A 21,267-nucleotide genomic window follows, 5' to 3' on the forward strand; every position below is an offset into this window, starting at 1 on the left:
TGTAACTGCCAAAAGCTTCTGGAATGCTGGCAGAATTAATCTTAATACTCATTACATTTATAGATTCAAATCAAGCCTGCGGACGTCAGCATAGGTGCCACTGCTAAGAAATAAGAAGTTTCCAGGAAATCTCTAAGTAAATTTAAAGTGGTTGCCAGCTTTGGAGAGGGAGGATTTTAAAAAATGATGTGATGGATGTGATCTATATGCCAGGAGGTGCAGCACTAAACACACATCGCTATAATTTTGGGGATGCTTTCTCCAATACAGGTTTTTATAACAAAACAGAATTAGAGATTAAGCTACATACCTCAAGCCTGGATTTTTATTTATTAATTTCTTTTTAATTAGAGGTTGCCATTCATTGGGCAGCCATCTCCAGCTGTGAGATCATTCCACACCTGATAAGCAGGAAAAGCCTAATTCTGCTGCAGTTCCTGCCCTCAAGTGTAAGCAGTGGCTTTAATTTGGGGGATGGAGGAACATAGAGAATGAGTTCTGGAGTATGTTTATTACATTTGGTAGAGTGCACCTGAGCTTAAAAAACATGTGGAAACTAGTGAAAAATAATGAAAGTAACACTAAACAACATAAGCACAGAACTATCCACTTTGCTACCCACTCCACAGCTGAGCCAGACTGTGGCAGACAAGAGAGGCACTTCTTGGGATACACATCTTGTGGAAGTGTTACCTGAAGACAAAGCCAGACACCTGAGCTGGAGTCTGCTCCTCACTGTCTTCTTCATCTATAAATACAGTAACAGGAAATATTTGCCAACTGTAGCTTGCAATTTTAGCCAGAAAGAGAGCAAGAAGATAGGAAGAGAGCAAAAGAGCTCTCATAGTATTCACTAACGCAACAGAGGTATAAAATCAAAGAAAAAGCAACTGTAGGTCGAACATTGTGTTACATCTGAATTTCAGCATTTCTGCCACCACTACAATGACAATTTATCCAAGTCACTCTTGACTTGGATACAGGCCTGTAATGCACCAAGTCAGCACCAAGTTTTCCCACCAATGAAACATGAACTTCATTTATTCACGACAGATGCTAACTTGAAACTGTTGTTGAACTACAATATAAATGCAAACATAAGGAGCAGGTGAAAGAACTTCAAGTTATAAGAAGGGTGAAAATGGAATTACTTTGCTGCATATAATTCCACCTAGAAACCTCCCTTGCAGCACAATTACTAACTACAGATAATGCAACACTACTATCCATCTGGAATTTGAAAACAGTAAGGTTAAGCATGGCACAATAAAAAAGTTTTTTTCTGACTGAAAATACAACTGGCTGAAGTACGTTAAAATTCACAGAAAATCTCCTGCTGAAGTTGAGGTGACAAATGACAAATCAGGCTTTTTTCCTTTTTTTTTTTTTGACTAAAAAAAAAATAAAGAACATAAAGGGGGTCACCACCCTTAGAACATCCATATAATAACAACAGAAAGGACAAAAACCAAAAAACAAAAGACAAAAAAACATAATTTATAGAAGAAGATGTAACTACTAAGACATGATTTCTGTAATCTTATCTCTTTGCTCTCAGTTGGCAGTTATGGACTAAGACCTCCTCTCTCAATAAAGCATTCAGAGTGGTGTCAGTTATGGACATGCTGCCTACAAATACAAATTTTGAGAAGTTGAGTCCCAGCTCCTAAAACACACTTCTGAAGACTCGAGCACTCTCCCTTGACTCCCTGGTTTTGATTGCCTGAACAGATCTGCTATTTATTATCTACAAATAAAGACAGCAGAATACCAAACTGAGCAACTGGTGACAAAATAATTCTGATGAAGTTCTCATTGTTGTGTTTTGTTGTTGTTTGTTTTTTACAGAAGCTTGTGAGAATGGCCACCTCTTTGTAAAAGAACACAGAATAACCTGTTAAATTGACTGGGATGGTTCATATTTTAGAAATTGTTGATACTTAATGTTTAACAAAACATATATATATGTATATATATAAGTTCACCATTTCTGAATGTTCTGCCTTAAATTTCAACTTATAACAGGAAAAATTGAATTAAAAAAAAAAAAACAAAAAACAAACACCTTGATACCTTCTCAGAATTCTTTGAGGTTTGAAATTTTGCCCAAGAGAATATAATTTAGCTTTATTCTAGACAGCCTTTGCAGAATTATCTTAAATGCAAAATATTGTGTTTCATCCAAAAAATAAAGGAATTTATTGCCCAAGTAATACCTAGAATGTTAACCTGGCAGACAACACGATCAACTTGTTAAATTTTATATACAAGCTCTCACTAATTCATGATGCTGAAGTGTTGCTGCTCTACTCCTGCCACAAATCAGTCACGGTTTTCCACTAACATGTTGTTTTACTACCCTTTGTAACTGAAAGCACAAAGTAAAGTCATAAAATATGCAGTGTTTCTCTTGTCTATAAGCTAGACTGAACGTGTTCATTGGACAAAACTGGGAATAATACCTGTGAGTATTATCACAGATTACTTTTCATTAGAAAAGAGTCTGCCTTCGTGTTATCAATTGTTTGTAAAAACTAATAGTCAACCTCAGATATATTTATATATCCCACACAGAAACAAAAGCATTGAAGTTAATTAAGCCCATTGATCAGCAAGGGAAATAGATATGAATATAGCAATCTTGTGCACTGGAATTAATTACATCAAGTTTTTGACCATACCACAAATAAAGCTCAGGATGTACTAATGAGATTATCAAGAACACAAACTGTAAATCTCGTATAACATTCAATAATACACATTCCCCACAGAGCAGCATTAGCAGCCTTCCAGGCAACCACCGTACAAGCACATATTTAGATGTCACATTCAGAAAATTACTTCACCCTTAAACATGAAACACCCACCTTTTCTCAGTGGTTGCAGAACAAGTATATTTTACCAGTGAAACACAGAAATAGGTTCAGATTTCTGAATGGTGCCATTCCTAACACTTTGTTTTTACCTGGTATGCTTCTCTGCCCTTTTCTCTCTCCCCTTCAGCAGGCTGTGCTCTCCTCCACCAGGTATTTCCCCATTTAAAGCACAACAGAGAACACCCTAATGCACATATGACAATCCACACACTCTTATTTGTTTCCGTCTGAATTATTTCCTTAACAGGTCCTTCCTCACCTCTAATTACCATGATTACTATGATTTTATTCACCAAAATTTAAATCATAATTTTATCAAAAATATTTAAAATCAACATTTTTACTCCTTGTTTCTATTCTGTGTTTTTCTGATTTCAGCCTCCTACCGAGTATCCTGCTATGCTCCTTTCTGCGTTAACTCAAGTCTGCCTTCTATTTTCAAGCATTTTGTTTAGTCTACACACTTCTTCGGTTCCTGTCACTGAAGTGTCAGGTAAGAGTCATCTCCATGGACATTTTTAGTCCAAGGACATCCAATCACTGGGACAGCCCTAAAATAAAATTCTAAGCAAACTGGTCAAACTACAGCCAATTAGTGTGAGTGCTTCTCCTGACAACTTTTTTAAACATAGATATTAAAGACAAATAACCAATCTTTTAAAAAAGTGTCTTCCCTGAGAATCTGTAACAGTTAAAAAAATAAATAAATCAAAGAACGCAGGAAAGCTTACCTTTCGATCCTGGATGGATACAGTCTCTTAAAAACCTCCAGCTTAACGTACTACATCCTTTTTGCTTTTCTGAGCAATCTTTTTCTTCTGTAACTTCCTGTCTTCTGGCTTGCTAGCTGCACTTTATTCTATGTACGTGCAAAGGAACCCAAGATGTTGTCCAGAGTTGCTCACTTCTACTCTGTCTCCACAGTGTTCACGTCACTTGTAGCACCGAAGCTGCTGAGAAGCCAATGCATCAGCTCTGTGAAAGAGAAAGTCAAAATAAACCAGGGCACCAGACACAGCACAGGGTGATCAGCTTCATAGATCCTGATCATGATGCCAGAGTGAAAATAAAACACGGAAAGCTGCAATGATCAAGCACAGCAGTTTGGAGGTGCTAATTTAAAAATAACACAGCCTGTGAATACAGGTCACAAGCATGAAAACCTTCAGAAAAGAAAAGAAGGAAGAAAAAAAAAAAAGAAGAAGAAGAGGAAGCAGGATCTGATACCAGATAAGCAATTGCAGAGGGTAAGCTGGATACAGAGAGCAGAACTTGTTAGCCTGAATGATACCAAGGGACGTGCCTTGTAAAACGATCAATACTCAAAGGCTCAAATAAAGGACTTGGTTGTCTTCCCCGCCCCCACAACCTGAAACAAATCTCCTCTACTTCTAGATATTTCACACTGCCTGCTACAAAACCTCTCACATTTCTTTCCAGAATTAAAGTTCTGCTCAGCACACTGTTTTTCAGATGTGAACACAAAAAAAGCACACAGTAATTACAGCTTAAAACCCTGTGTTTCTTCAATAAACCCCAACTGATATTAAACAGATGTCCAACAGCATACATCAAAATACAGAAAACACAACTGGAAAATTTCAGAGCTGCACCATGCAGTGGGCAGGGCAGCCTCGAGCTGAGCAACAGAGAGCTGCTGGAGCAACAGGGAGAGAGGCTGGGGAGGAATTGCACCAATATATATGTATTTATTTTTCTCTTACAGTCATTTTTTCTTAATGAAAAACAAATCGATTTGCAACACTCTTTTCATAGATAAATGAGAAAAAGCCTTGGTCTAAACAGAGAGAGAAAAGGAGATCTACACAATTCTGTGAGTGAAACATCATTACATGCCTTAGGAACACAAACAACAAGGAGTTTTGCTGGTAGAGACACAGGGCAGAGCAGTAGAGCTTCTTTAACAACACAGGATATTTTCCTTAAACAAATACTCAACTTCCAAGATGTCTTCCAACACAAATGTGCTTCAATTGCTACAAACCTTCAGTTGACGCTCAGGAATATGACTTTATTTCTTTGTCACAGTAATGAGTAAATACTCTTTGAAAATAAAAATAAAAATTAACGGTACATCCAGCAATCCAACTTCTGAGTACTTGAATCCCTAACTTTAAAAAATTCTTTGACACACAATGTGTTTTTTTTCTTTGTCCAGAATGTGTGCATACATATACAGCCATGTATCACCTCTCTGTCGAGCGTTTTATAACTCAAAGAGAAAGGTGCTCTCCCCAAAAAGCTGCCTCTCCAAGACTTACTTCCCAAGAAGAAGAAAGTCACCAATTCCTCTTCCTGTTATCAGTGCTATGAAAAAGGAAAGCCACCACAAATTGCACAGGCCCTTTCCTCTAGACAAGCACCATTTAGCCCACAGTTCCTACACCTCACTGGCAATCTTCCACTGCTCGAGTGTGCTAACATTAATAAAATAGTTCAAGGTGAACACGAACTCTTAAAAATATGTCAAGGACTGGGGAGAAAAGGAGTATTAGAGAGGGAAAGCCATTATAGAAATGAAGAATAAAATCAAGTCAATTATGATCCTCAAATCTCAGGTCTACCAAACTGCCCTAATAAATTGGCCTGTAAGAAGAAAAACAAGCAGGGAAACAATTAGGAGAAATAGACTTTCAAGTAATTCTCCCTGAGAAAAAAGACTTGAAAGTCTCCTTTAATTCAACAAAGATGAGAAATCACGCAACTTTTTCAAAGCATACTGGGTTCTGTACACCTTTGCTACTTATATTAGTAGACAGACAAAATTTCCTTCTGTTTTCCCCGCAAGTGTGTATACACGTGTATGAGAGAAGAGACTGCAGCACTGCAGCTTTTGCTTGACATTTTTGTCATCTTCCCTATATTCACCCACCAAATCTCCCCCTCCAATCCATTTTTTCTTCTCCACCATTTTAAAGTACCTTTTAGCTAGTGCTCACGTTACACCACTGCTCCTTATCTCGAAAATCATCCAGACACAAACTAAAACTCAAAAATTTAAGGATGGGAGTTGCCTAGGCCTTCAAGCAGCATGTTTTCCAGCACTTAACTTAAAGCGTACAAAATAAAACGTAGTTCAAAAATTAAAAGTTATCGCTCTTAAATGAAGTCAGGTACTTTAATGAGAATGGTTCCTGTGGGAAGAAGTATTCTAATACGAGCAGGAACACAAGGAACAAGCAGGAATACAAGGAACAACCTTATCCTGGTAGAGACAAATCATCCCATTAAAGCCTCGTGGCATTGGCAGGGTCCCCTGCCCCCAGCCCCATCCAGGCTGGCTTTGGGCATTGCCAGGGATGGGGCACCCACAGCTCCTCAGGGCAGCCTGTAACGATGGAGCAAAGTTATATAGAGAGGGGCACAGGATCAAAAAGAGAACCTGGGAGATGGCATCCAAATGCCCCAAAAAAATAACAGCTACACAAGAAGTAACATTCCCAAGGAGCAGAATTTTCTGGCTCATTTCTTCTGTCTCCCATTTGTTCTCCACCTCAAGTGTATGTTCTGGCAGGAAACCCTCACAGAAGGCTGCTTGCATCTCGTTACTAATACATCTCCTTCATGCCAAGTCTTTTTTCTTTTTAATGAAGAATTCTTCATTAACAAAAAAATGCCAAATGATCTATTTTCCTTTAGAGGTGAGCCAAATCTGCATACTTGATTTCTTACCTAATGTGGTCCATTTATACCAAGTACAGCTTCCAATTTCTCCCCACCATGACACAGGCTTCTTCTTCAGCACTGCGCCACTGCCATTTCAGTCCCCAAAGAACATAAAAAGGAATCTATTTGATTAATATCTGACTCACAGTAGCATTCAGTGGAACTACAGCAATGGACTGTTTTCACAATTCACCAAAGATTTATATTTTTTAATCGATATAGCTCACGTAGTCAGAGAAGACTAGTATACTCTGGAACAAGCTAGTCAGTAATAGCCAAGACGCTAACACTGCTGGACTGGGGGGTTCCAGAAAGGGAGAACACTGAAAGCAGCAGCCAGCAACAGCAGAGACTGAGCAGATGCGTTATGCCATTTCTTCCACTTTCTCTCCAGGCAGAGTACTGTTCCGAGGCCTGTTACACGTGAAAGCAGTCTTCATAACTTCCACACACTTTTGAAAATAAATTGTTCTGAGCGTTCCTCAAAGCGCATCATATAACCTTTGAAGCTATGCATGTGATAAAGTGGTTTACATTCTGGCCCTAACCCAGCCTGGAAAGCCTGGCCTATACTGTAAGCTTTTACAGATATCCCTTGGAAGTAATTATTTTCTTAATCGCAAACCCAAAAGATATCATAAGACAAAATACAAACACTACAAAGGCAAACCAGAGGGACAGAGAAAACAGCACAGCATACATCAGCATGACATTGACAGAGCTCTGTAGCGTCAGCCTGACCATTTGGCTTGAAATAAGGATGCAAATAAGTGGTAGGCTGCCACTTAATTCCAGTCCTTATCGTCAATCTCTCCCCGTGCCACTAAGGCATACATCAATGTGTGCTGTACTGAAATACATACATCTACAGATCTGTAACAGTACTGAAAAAATATTGTGGTTTTATGTTGCCTTGATGGAGGTATTAAATCAGACCATAATAATCCCATGAGCTGATGCATTTAGAAGTCATTACACGGAACGGTCTACAGTCCACTGTCTTCGGGATCTGCAGTCCTGATGCTGTTCCTCTGGGTGCAATGGGAATGCTTATAAAAAAGTTAAACGCTCCCATGTCTGCTCAAGTGGTCTATGCCACAGACATATCCTCCAGATAGAGCAAATAATGCCCGTATCTTCTGTTCCATGAGCTAGGTCTTCATGGTCTTTAAATGCTTAAGGAAAGAGGATTTGCTCTGGACCAAAAATAAACAACTGTCGGCGTAGTAAGATATTTAAAGCAAGGGCAAAAGACTTTCAGGACTAGCCATTTTTCAACACAGACTACAACTGAAATACACACTCCTGTTTTAATCTAATTCAACCGTGCATCATGTTTTACGTTCTAAGATTTATTTGAAGAACACTGAAATGCCTTGCAGAATAAGCTTTGATACCCTGAAGAGGAAAACTGACTGTCACTACATCCATTTTATAGCTGAACTCGCATCAAGAGTAGTGCTGCTACAAACCTCGACCAAGCAGCACAACCAGTGCGCTTCTCTTTGAGCCACCCAATGCCACAGCTTTCTGCGAATCACGTCTTACAAGCCCCACGTTTTCTCCCCTGCAAACAGCACCAAACCAAAGTTTAGCAAAAAGCACGATTACAGACAGGATGGCTTTTATACACTTGTACAATTGTTAGTTATGTGACCTGACCTTCTAAAAAGCATCATGACAAGCGCAAATAAAGTTTTCAGGGACACCATGAAATGTACCGTAACTACATTCATCCTCCTCTCTCGTTTCCTTGTTATACGTATTGCTTGACAGATTTGTGTTTCAGGTATAATATAAAACACTAAAGTTACATCTGGTTAAGTTTAGGTGGAAATCTAGAAATCAAACTCCCCCATTTTTATCATATTCTACTTGAAATTGAGCTTTAACATTATTACTATGCTTTATACTCCTAATGCAGTTCAGAAAACAGTTTAATCTTGATCAAAGATTAAAGAAATCTGAGTTGAAAAGAATGCAAAACCCAAAATACTGCACCTCTTCCAAGCCAAAATAATGCATAATGTTGTCTGTAACACCCTCCAGCACTGAAAGTTTCCCTCCAAGCTGCAATGAAACAAAAATTAATATTGCAATTCCCTGAGAGAACGACCACGCACACTCATGTGCCGTTCATTTACCTCTACACCACTTGTGCATCAAGGTCTTGTGTGCAAACTTTGAAGGCTCAGAGTCTGACTGTCAAGCACTAACAAGTACAGAAATGATTGAAGGTTAAGAAACAGCTTCCTGCGGTTATTCCAAGGGATAAACTGCTCCTACGTAGTCTCCCATCGCTCAGCTGAGCCGGCAAACCGAGCAGAGGTACCACAGATGCCAGGCAGGGAGAAGTGAGGATGCTGTGGTTCTTTAGGAGGTTGTTCTCCTTTAGCGGTAGCTCTGACTTCCACGCTCCTTACTCAGAGCAACAACACAGGGGTGAGCTGTTTAAAGAGCTGAGCATTTCTAATTCTCCAAGTACCACATTTATCATATGTATTTTTGTTAATACTTGTGTTTAGTCAGATCATGACTTCAAAGTCAACTGGCTAAAGAAAAAAAAAAAATCACTTTACCTCTGACGTGATATTTGAGTTTTACTGAAAAACAATAATCAAAATAATGATTATCAAAATCGCTCCTAATCATGGGTAGAAACACACAGTTTCTCCACAGTTCTGACTGTACAATTAATTAATGTATTCTGAGTCTATTCACCAGGTTGAGCAAATCTAAAAATACGCCAGTGCTAAGAATGATGATTTCTCTGTTTGCTCTGCAGACAGCTTTCCTGCTCGCTGTCTTCAGGGAATCCTCTGCCTGGTGCCTCCACATTTCAGATTCAAAAAGAGATTTCAAATAATTTTCTGGCAGTTCTCCAGTATTAACTATGACAATATCAATTCAGCAGAGAAATGCCAGATTTCATATCGCGTCTGAGTGGGTGGGATTGACAGCACTTTGTTAATGCCTGTCCCCCTCCCCGCTTTTATTACAAATAATTTTTATATCTATTTTCCTAACAAAATTTGATTTTGTCAACATATCCAGTGGGCTTACAATACAGCTATTGTTGCTGGAAATGTCAGTACTTCAAATGTGATTCTTGATGTAGCTCTTATAGGATATGGAGAAATAGCCAAGTAAATTTATTCTTTGTATCTAAATGTCACTTCAGGTATAAAATATATTAAATATCATGAATAGAAGAAGTATGTGCACTGTATATCTAATGTGATGACTTGGATAGGAAACAAAATTAAATCTTTCATACAGACTACAGTACCTAAGTGGAGGATATCAATGGCCCTTCTGTGAGTGGAAACGTACAGTGCAGATGCAAGTGATTTTACAAGATCCTTATTATAATCACACAACGTAGAAACATGATGAAATCAAGATGTTATAGTTTAAAATACAATGCACTGAAAGCCATTATATGCCTAGCGTAATGAGTATTTTAGACAGAGACATAATCACAAAGTAAAACTTTATCTCACATCACTAATGTAAAACCTGTATTCTCATGAGACAGTTTTCAGCAAGCCTCCATCCAGGTCCCTCCACAAAAGTCAGCAACGCCTCCATTTATGGAAGCTGAGAAAATATTAGGGGAAATAAAGCATCTTTGCATGTGTAAATGATTGGCTAAAAGACAGGAGAAAGAAAGTTGGAGTAAACAGTCCACGTTTTCACAGCGGAGCATTGCGGAGAGATGAGGCAGGAGCTGTGCTGCCCACCAGGTTCCTAATTAAGCTGTGAAAAGAGGAAGGTGACGCTCTGTGCACGATGCTAAGGTATGTAAGGCAAGTAGAGATGAGGACCACCTGCAGAGATCTGCAGATGGACCTTCCACGTCTCGGTGACTGGGCAATCAAAGTGATAGATGGAACGCACCAGAAAGAAGTAACGTACCTGGGGGGTGAAGGTCCTGGCTTTACACACAGACCGATGGGCTCTGAGCTGAATATCAACATGCAGGAGTAATAACGTGGGGCTGCAGCTATTAGTTCTGTGACAAAATCGGCTCAGACTCCTTGACGCTCACATATAAATGGCAATAATTAGAAAAGGAATACAAAACAGAGAAAATTAATTTGTCACCGTATAAAACTTAGAGTGCACATTTCTCAGACATAATTCTCATGTCCCTAATCTCAAAAAGGATATGATAGGCTTATAAAAGGTTCGAGGAAGGAAGGGCTCAGGCTTTTCAGGCAGGAGAGAGTGATGCCTCTGCAGAGAGGGGACAGAGGTCTACAAATTCCAGAGAGAGATGGGAAGGGTAGAATCCTAGCCTGTTGCTCACTGTCCTCAGAGAAAGGTTCAAAATGAAGAAAAAGATGTGGGCGGTGTCCCAGAAAAGGGGAGAAAACCCCTGTAACTGTGTCTCTGGCTACCCAACGACCTGAGCTTGCTGGTGGCTACAAGAATTTTCTCAGGAAGTTTTATGGCATACTTGGTCTGGCCTCATACCTCCATACAGCACCTGCTTTTCAAGTGAAGAACCCTATCCTATAAATGATGGAGAGGCACAGAAATCAAGTGGTATCCAGGAGTGGCAGAGAAAAAACCTCCACTTTGGACTCTTTGTGGCTGAGGCAACCGCTGAGTAAGCAACATGGGACGTGAGCACGTCAGTGCTTCACATGTATAAAAGAAAAAAAAAAAAAAAAAAGATCACTTTCAGCCTGGTAGTTCAGCCTCAACACTCATCCAGTGGAGTTGAGAACTGAGAACTGGGGCGGCAGGACCCCAGCAGATGCTCTTTCGTCACAGCAGTGCTGCACACTGATGCTCTGCTACTCCCACAAGCCCCAGCCCTGCCTTTTGGTCTCTGCCAACTGCTGCATCTGGCTTCTGCTCCCAAAACATTCCCCAGACTTGGACCAGCCCTGCCTGTAACTCCCTGCTCACACTAGTAGCCCTTGGGGCAGAACATCTTCCCCCACATCAGGAACAAGAAGTTAACGTATGTGTGAATGTGTATGCAGACAAGAACAGTTATAAACAATAGACAGGGAGCATTTATGCAGGTTCCCCCTTTTCAGGATACCTGGCTCTCAGAGCCCAGCATCTACATTCTAGTCTAGACTGAGCCCAAAGGTCTAATTAATTTGCTCAAGGTTTAGCAGATAGCTGCTGCAGAGATGAGAATCAGATTCCAGTCCTGTGCAGTACTTTAATTGCACTGTATCGCCTCCACAACCTGATTTATTTTCCTCGGGTCTGCTCTACTATAAATAATTAACCTTCCTCTATAATGCCCAAAAGCTCATTACATGCTCCAGTCAAACCATTCATAATTATTAAGTTATCTGATGGTGTTTGCCCTATCGTGTACTTGAGCACCTCAGTGTCAGAGAAGGTCTTAAAGCATTTACAAAATAGGTAAATAATTTATTTTTACCTCTGAACATGACTGACTCTGGCCATTTGCTGTTTCATATTGCATATTGTTAAACGCATCCCGTCACCTAAATTACAGGATGTTACCACTTTCCATACGAATGTCTGAACGACCAGCAGTATCAAGCCGTAAGTGGGATTTTATTTAACAGCAGCCGCTCTTGTTTGGGCATGAATACCCTGTGCCTGTGTGAATGCAGATACCCACGAATTAAAACTTGTTCTCTGAACACTCGCTAAAACAGAAACACATCATAGATGCTTGCGAGAAGCCTGAGCATGACTGATAAGAAAGCAATATAAATCTCAGCATACGTCTGCAAACAATTCTACAACTTTCAGCTGATTCTAACTGCAGATTACTGATCTTCTCCAGGCGTCCACGTTTTCATCTTCGGCTAAAAATATCCACTTACACAGACCGGCAAAGAAGCAGTTCAGGGTGCCCAAACTTTAATAAATCAGAGCCATCGATTCAATCTCATGTAAATGAAGCTTCCCACTGTCCTTTCTAAACAAACAAGGAGGACACAGAGGCCTGCACATAATCACTAAATTACAAAGAACAGATGCGAGACATTAACAAGGAAACGCTCATGCTGGCAAGGAGAAAACACTATAAAACAGCACGCACTGTACCAAGCCAGATTGGCTTTTAAATGACTCATACTTAAGAGATTACAAACAACAAGGAACAAAAATAAAATAGTTCACTTGACTGGGCCTAATACACTTTAGTTACTTTAAATTAACTGCTAATTGTGCCATTTCTTTCCCTTGCACTTTTCCTTCTGACATCCTGGTTGAAGTGTCTTGATGGAAGGGAATGTGCTACAAAAAGCACGTCCTAAGCCTAGGCATTTACCAGTTGCAAATTTATTAGTGCTCCCTTCAAAACATGCATTTGTTTCCCCAAAAAGAAAGCACCTCTCCCGACTGCCGCCCCGAGGCATCACTACACCAAGTGGGCGTGTGATGCATTTCTTTCTCAGTTTTCTAAATGTGCTGTCTGAAGTTTTACTCCATTCGTCCCATGCATCGTAGGGCCCATTTCTCACCTCCCACTGAGCACGAGGAATGGAGGAACAGGAGCTGGTCACTTCTTGCAGCAATCAGCAGCGCACCTCTACACACCTCTGTGCAGAGCTGCCCAGCGTTCCCCTGCGTGGCCAAGTCACATCCCAGGACCCAGGGGAGCAGAGAAAGGGCTGCCACGAGGTGCAGAACCACGCAGGCAAAATTCCAAAGGCAGCTGAAATTCTGTGCACTTTAATTCAGATCTTAAGGCAGTTATGACAATTGTTTGGAATTGGTCTTTTTACATATAAAATTGGTGTGGACGCTGCCTGCCTCTCTCACACACACATTTTGTATTCCCTTGCTTGCCCTACAAGCTTTCTTTCCTGTTTGTAGCAACTTTATGGCTTACTGTCCAAGGACAATTTAATCAGCTCACCCAACAGCGTATACTGAAAAATGCAATCTCGGCTTGCAACACTAATGCATGCAAATTCCCCAGGCCCACATGTACTCCAGCCATTATGCCTTATATTCATATGCGAGCTGTGTCAAGGAAATTCAGAGTCCTTTCCTTTTCTCCTTGAACAAGGCTCTAATTCAGTCTCATCCTTCCAGAAGCCAAAGTCACCAGCCACTGCTGCTCTATCAGGTGACACAGAACCAGACAATTAAGGTTTTGGGGCCACACACAAGGGCTCAAGCACTTTCCATTTGCCATACTTAATAAACCAAAAAAATTACCATGCTCTTGTAATATTCTGTCTAAACCTTGTCTCGCAGGACTACTAACAACCAGAAATTTCCTCTATTGCAAAAGAAATGGTAAAAAGCATCCCAAATCAAGTGCTGTTGGTGGCTCCCTCCTTTAACTGCCCTTCTCCCACTCGGACCCAAACGATGACAGTATTTGCAACACCAACTGCAGAGAAAGTTGCTTCCTTATCTTGTTTGTGCCTAAGAACAACAGCTCAGAGATAAAATGCCCCAAGCACAGGGCAGACGGGCAGAAAATACTCACTGTGCTCAAGTACCAACCCGGCAGCAGGTCCCAGCCTCACACTACCAAAGCAGCAGCTCTGGCTCCTGTCGGCATCTTGGTGGCTCTGAAATACTGCTTGAGTAACAAAACCTTGAAAACAGCATGTAGTCATGCAAAAAGGAGGAAATCTGAATAAACACAATGACTTCAGAGTTAGCAAGCTCACATGAACAATCCAGAGGACAAGGCAAGCCGCACTCATTGTTCCCTTCCTGCATGGAAATCAAGCAGTGGGGGATTGAGAAAAGCACGCTAAGGATGCTCAACAGCAACTACAGACAGCACACAACCCAGGTTTTGCACCATCTTAACCCAGGTTAACTGTGAAATGATAGCCCTGAGCATATTTCCAGCCTTCTTTTGGAATAACTTCAGTCCTCAGCGGGTCAAGAAAGCCCAAAACCCAGTTGTAACAAAGAAAGGAAAGTTAAGGAGGGCCTTGCACATCACTGGACATAGGTCTACAATCCCACATGCAAGTAGGCAGTACAGATCCAACTTAAAATTGATGCTAGGGCTCACTCCAACACTCCACAGGAATTATTTCAAAAACATTAGTATGTTGGTGGAGACAACACACTGCAACTTACAGGTGGGAACGTCACCCTTTCTAAAGATTTCCACTGATGGAGAAAGCAACATCCTTCTGTAAACTGCCTCAGGGCTATTTTAAGCTGTTACAAATCTGGGCTTTGCCATCTGAATTTTATTGAATCCTTTTGCCAGGCTTTCTTATGTCTTCATCTACTAGATTGAAGAGCACTTTAGTATAGCATGATGTATAGATACTTAGCCAGACAGAAGTTGTATTAAAACACCGCTGCATTAAAGAGTGTTAAAGCAGTTTTTGTTTGAACAAAATGGACAATTCCTTCTTCTCTGAAGATCAACAGTTTCTGCAGTTCTTTCCTGTACCAACTTTGATGATGCAGATATTCAGAGCTGATTCTCCAACGCAGGAATGAACTCAGCAGTACTTCACATGGAATAACACCCCTTTGGAGTCCAGGCTGCTATTGCTCTATAATTATTATTATGCACATCCACGTAAGTCTGTTCTCGAGAACACTAGAGAAAATACAGATGAATTTAATTGGCTAAAAGCATTTAGCTTCATTATCCAAAATGTATTAGTGTGTGAGGAGAGTAGTATTTCTTGGTCATTATAAAGAAGAGGGCTAATCTTGCAGCGGGCAGCTGGGAAGTGGAGAAGTACACCCTTTGCAAACCTGAGAAAGCAATACATGGAAGAGACAGTCTTCAGAGGTGATCAAAAGAGCAGCTGGAAACAAAGCTGAAGTTAAGTAAAGAAACTGTTTCGTTCAAAGTTTTCATCACATTTCTATTGAAGAATAAGAACTGCCATCTCGGAGCCCAGTTACAGCATTTGCGATGAAGTTCTTTGACTTAAGCTGCAGAAATGCATACTTTTGCTTCCTAAACCAAATACTTATGTTCATAATCCATCTTTAACAGGTTTATTCAAATCCATTATTCCTGTACAAATTTCTGAGAAATTTTAAAGTAAAATGTCAGGAAAGGATACAAGAAGAAGGTAGCCTCGCAGCTGTGGAGAACTGTAAACCTCAATTTTAGTGCCAACGTTGCCATTGTGTTCAAGGCGAAAGAAACCTGAGCACGTCGCCTACCAGTGCTTCTCCCTCTAGTTTCACAACTAACTTGTGAAATCAAAGGACTGTGCTAGCACCTGTGATATTCAAGGCACATTTTCACTAGCAGCAGCAATGCACGGTGGCATTAAAAATAAAGACTTCAAACCAAGATAGAACACTTCGAAAATCCCTATTTCTCCTGCCCACTACAAAGGCAAACAAACACAACCATATTAGAATAATAGTAACAGAAGATTCTACCTTTTAAGGGATAAAAATGAATGGACAAGGACCAGAAAGTGATAGAAAACATTTAAAATGTGTTTGCACTTCATTTTTCTGTGACAAGGTCTGTAGGGTTATAGTTTGAGGGGATCTGAATATTTATTTTCCAAAAAAAGCAGAACTACTATTTCCTATAAAGTCACTATGATTCTCAGTACGTTTCATTCATTACACACGCAACAAAGCACCACAAGGCAGGAACAAGTAGGTACTGCATTCACCAAGGCCATGCAAGTTCCTCAGAAGGCATAAAAAATGCAGTGGTTGAGACCCCAAGCTGTTAGGAAACATCCCTTTTTATTCTTAGACATCAGGAAGAATTACCACTCACAAGATTACCTCCACACGACCCTAAAGGTCTCCATTTGAGTATTTCTGAAGGAGAAAACAGATGCAAGCTTGGTTTTGCTGGAGCAAACTGTAATGTTTGAAAGTCAAGGCGCACAAGCCAGATGATAACAGAGTAAATGTAGGATTCACCTACATGGAAACCATCCACCTTTAAGGTAAGGGACCTTTACCTTCAGGCAGACTAGAAACCAGGCAAAGAACTGCACAATCAGTCAAACTGGCTCAGCTCTTTTAACTTCATGGAAGAAAATGCCGTGTGTGTCTACTTCATCCATGTTTATCCTCCTCTAGGGTCTAGAATGTCTTGAGAAAGGTGATGAGTGATGCAGCTTATCCTGTGTGCTTTGAAACAACCACTAATGCCATACCCGAGAAGCACGTGGTGCAGGTCCTTCACTAGCAGCCCATTTAACACCTGGGAATTGAGAGCAGTCTCTGCAAGTATTGCTCCGCCAACAAACTACGTCCATCTCGCCAAACACAGAGCCTAAGCCCCAAATCTGACTTTGTTTTAAGGATACAATTTCCAGAGAGGCCCAGGAGTGTCGGATGCAAATCCAGTACAGGCACATAGCACAGCTGATGGACAGCACTCCTTCAGGTATTAAGAAAAGCACTGTCTTATCCCTTCCAAAAGTTTTCAAAGTAGTGGAGGGCAGGGCCCTTGAGAAAGCCAAGAAGGAAGGACATGCATCTATCAGCCTAGGGTCAGGCCTCCCTGGCTCAGAAATCCACGTATAACTCTCAGTTACCAGCTACGAGGCCTAAGTTAAAAACATTTCGGCGACTATTCTTCCTTTGCCATGACAGCTTATTTTTTAGAAGTGAACAGCGAGTTTCTTGCTATTGTTGGAATATGTAATAATCACAGTTACCCTTTGCCGAGGGCAATTTCCATAGTCAGAAACACAGCCTTCCTGTGAATTAGGTGGTAATTGGATTCTTCTTTGCTTATTTATGTTCTTCGCTATTTATTTATGTTAGAACATTATCAGCATGAGTTATTCATCAGGGTGTGAACCGTGAAACACATAGGGATATGGGGTAGAACAGACTGACACATTTCAGCTCCAGGACACAGCTATTCTTAGCTCAAGTCATGCATTCCCAAATGAAACACCAGCACAGCATCTGGGACCAGCCTCGTGCTGGGGGGCAAGGAAGGGAGTGTGGAGCTTTTTATGTTTGCACTTGAGCAATCATAGCCTGAGCTCTTTTAGAAGCAGGGGCAGCAGCAGCCGTGTACTCATGCAGAGCCTGTGCCAGGGGGGTCACAAACATGTGGCCATAGCGCAGCAGAAACGAGCTGCCCTCCTCACTCTGTCAAATGGTCACTGAAGACACCAAAAACTCCCATTGCCTAAGCAGGCTTTGCCTAGGAATAAGGCAAAATTTCTACAGTCTGCTGCATGAAAATGATACAAATTGGTATTATCCTTCCTGCATGAGGAGAAAAAAAGAAAAGGATGTAAGCTACCTTCTGCTTGGCCTTGCCTCTGATCTCCCGGGCATCTAGGTGCAGAAATGGATTCCCCATGTCCTTTGATCTCCTCTATCACTCCCTTGCAATTTTGTGGCTGGTTTCAGCACTATGAAGTTTCTGAAATTACAAGGTTTTTAAATTATCTCCTCTAGGATAGGTCTTAGAAGACAGGCAGAATATGCAAAATAAAAAACAAAACTTGAACTGCAACACTGAGCAAATATTTATAATATTCCAGTAATCAATGCTGCAGTAAATTCTTCTGAGCAGAACACCACGTGTCTATTTGCCAGACCAAATGTGCATCCCAATTACAGCATTGATCTCCTTTACATGTTGCAGAGAGAGAGGGATTAAGAAGAAAAATGTTTGATATTCTTTATGTCCTGGTCATTTCTGTTCCAGTATGAAGGAAGCTCATGTTAGCCATCAAAGTAGGTTCAAGCTTCCAGACCGAACTAAAATGGTGATTAAAACATTTAACCTAAAGTAAGAAATAAATAACCTAACGCAGAAATAACACATAGGAAGAGAAGAGTAAAGCATGTTGCCTATTATTTCGACAAGTCAGAGCACAAAGAAGCACATAGCTTGTGGTATCTGCAACTAAAAAAACTTATTCTCAGCTACAGTTCTGCAGAACATGCTACATACCCAAAGCAGAGCAATTAGATCCTAATCATTAATACTCTTCAAAACCGAGGAACAGGTCCCTGGTAGCTATAAGACAATAGCTCAGGATCTGTTCTGCACCTCACCCCAGGTTTGGATGGGATGAAGGTCACTATAGACCCTCCCCTTCTGGCTACATGGGCCACCTCAGATTTATAAAGAACAAATTAAAGTTTCATAGATCAGGAGTACTTTGAAGGTATGAGGCAGACAGCCCAGATTCTAGTCTCCTAGGTGTTTCCTCCCAGAAAAGGCCTTCCAAATAGCATGCCTTGACATCACCAAGCTTCTCAGATGCTGTTGTGCATCCTCTTTCTTTAGTGGAGATGGTAACACTCTTCCCTCAGCAGGGGCTGGTTGTTTGGAAGGCCTTCTAATACCACTAAGAGCTATTTTAAATACATTCATAGCACGGTGTCTCCTGTACTTCTATTATTATTTGGGAAGCTATTCACAGGCCCCATTACACCCAGGCTGATTCCCACATTTCAGAATAAAGCCTTCGAACTGCCCTTCATGGCTCAGGCAAGGCTAAAAATAATAAATAAATAAACGATATTTTATCATAAGTACTACAAACCAATGATGCAGTAATCAAACAGCACAATGCTTTGCAGTATCAGCTGTTAACAAAAATTTGCAACAGAAAATCATCAACAGGTAGCAAAATGTTCTAAAAATACAACATGCAGATCTCACATACTTTCAGCACAGGACATCATAATTTTATATATATTTTTTTTATTATTTTTTTAAGCTTTAAATGGGCATATACATCCACCTTTCTGGAGAGCAGTCCATCTGACAGGTTCTGTAATTCTAAGGATGCTAGAAACACTTCAAAATGACCAACAGACTGACGCTAGTTAGGAAAATAATTACCGAAATTATATATATTAGAATGGTGAAATTGTATATATTAGAAAGGTGAACCCATGACCTGTCTTCAAAAAAAAAAACTACGATATATATCAATTTTATGAATCATAAATGTATCTATATATGCTTTTCATTCTTGCCTAAAATTATTCTCCAATACTCAAGTGAACTAGTATTTGAAAATTAAAGCACACACACACACAAAGGCTAGCATCAAAACCAATCATTAGTGTTCATTCTCATCTCACAAAACATTGCAAGACTTTCTATTTGTGAGTAGCTTCTGGAAAAAGGTCTTTACCCTCACTATCTTTCTAATCAGCAATTTAAAATACAGTTTTATGATGTATTCCCATTTCTAAGAGGGTATGATTTCTCCAGACGCACTGGATTGATCTCAGCAGTGTAAGGTGAATAAAGTCTTCATGATTGTACGGGCTGATAGCGACAGGACAATTCAGACACGAGTATACTTAAAATTTACCTCTACTCTTTTAATCCTCTTCACACTATAGTGATGGCAAATCTGAGACTGAGGAGCTGAAAGAGAGCATCCCCCTGGTGCTGTAGCTTAGGGCAAGGTGCAGGGGAACTGCACCAGCAGACAAGTCTGCTGCAAGTTTGGGGTCAGGATTACCTGGGGCTGATGCCAGCCCTGATCCCTGCTCCTGCTGCATTGGCCAGGCAGCAGTGCCCTGTACCCACGGGGTCACCTTCAGCTGCTTCACTGCACAAATCAGTCCTAAATACGTACCTGCAGTCCTCCCAGGAGTGCATTTAGCACTGTGTTTATGGAGTAGTTTTCTCCCCACCATGCTAATGAAGTGGGGCCTCTCCTGACATCTGAAAGACGCGTGGCTTTAAGACAGGCCACGCCACTTCATCGCTGAAGCTGCAGACAGCTTTTGGTTGAAGAACCACCTGAATTGTGTCAAGTCTAAACAGCCTGGCTCCTGCACGCAACAGCGGAACTACTTTGCAGTAGCTCCAGATTAAGTTTTGCATGCATTTCTTAATAGCAAGCAATGCTGACAGTTACTTGTTGTAGCCTCTGGGGAAAATTTCTCTTGGGCAGCAGCTCAAGACATCGCTGAAAATTTTGAAACACGGAGCACAGCATGAAAATATTGAACTGGCCTCTCTTTCTGCAAATAGAGTGAATGGAATTATCAAGGACTCCACCGGTGAGAAACAACAGGTTGCCATATACAGTGCCACGGGATACCAGGCAGAGACAACAGAAGAAATCTGCTGCTCACTTTCATTGCTTGAAGACTTGGAATTCATTGAAGAAGAGAAAAAGCAATGAGAATTTCAGCACTGGGCTTGTTTGCAGTGGAACTTCTCATTACAATAAATGAAAAACAAAAATAGAAAATGAGGAAGCCAGGATTTCCATCACTGAAACATGCTCCTTCAACAGCAAGCAGCAGGGAAGCTAACAAGATGAGAGTAACAATATGGACATTAAAGAAAAAAAAATAAGAAAAGATGCTGCAGGCTTTCAACTTGATCAAGACTGGATTCAAGTAGTAGGAGAGCACAGAGCAACACCATCTAAATTTCCTATAGAACTGCATTGTATTTTCTTAATTTAACAGTGGGGCATTAATTATGGTATGAAAGCATGACCCAACATGACTGTTTAAATAAGAAAGGGAAAGGGAACAAAAGAAAAAGGGAAAAAAAAGAAAAAGGGAAAAAAAAAGAAAAAGGGAAAAAAAAGAAAAGGGGAAAAAAAGAAAGAAAAAGGAAAAAAAATAAGAAAGAAAAAGGAAAGAAAAACATTAAAGGATGCTCCAGGACAGACCTGTCATTTACCGCATGCTCCTCTCTGACATTAATCCTAGTTGAAGATTCCTAAAAAAAAAAATGATTTTTTTTTTGGCACTTACAAGACAATAACTTAATTTTTCAGATACGCTAGAACAATTTTTCTCTTCATTGCAG

General features: G+C 40.5%; 1 protein-coding gene across 11 annotated transcripts in view; it reads right to left on the reverse strand.

Moving 5' to 3' along the window:
* PCDH15 (protocadherin related 15) overlaps window positions 1-21,267 on the reverse strand; it is an 805,380-nt gene that overhangs the window by 593,075 nt on the left and 191,038 nt on the right. For all 11 annotated transcript variants that reach the window (XM_072040299.1, XM_072040297.1, XM_072040284.1 and 8 more), the window contains one exon: window positions 3,608-3,851. The gene's annotated coding sequence lies outside the window, so the exon portion shown is untranslated. The remainder of the gene's footprint in view (window positions 1-3,607; window positions 3,852-21,267) is intronic.

Source organism: Anas platyrhynchos, chromosome 6 (genome assembly GCF_047663525.1).
Source record: "Anas platyrhynchos isolate ZD024472 breed Pekin duck chromosome 6, IASCAAS_PekinDuck_T2T, whole genome shotgun sequence".
Lineage (NCBI taxonomy): Eukaryota > Metazoa > Chordata > Aves > Anseriformes > Anatidae > Anas > Anas platyrhynchos.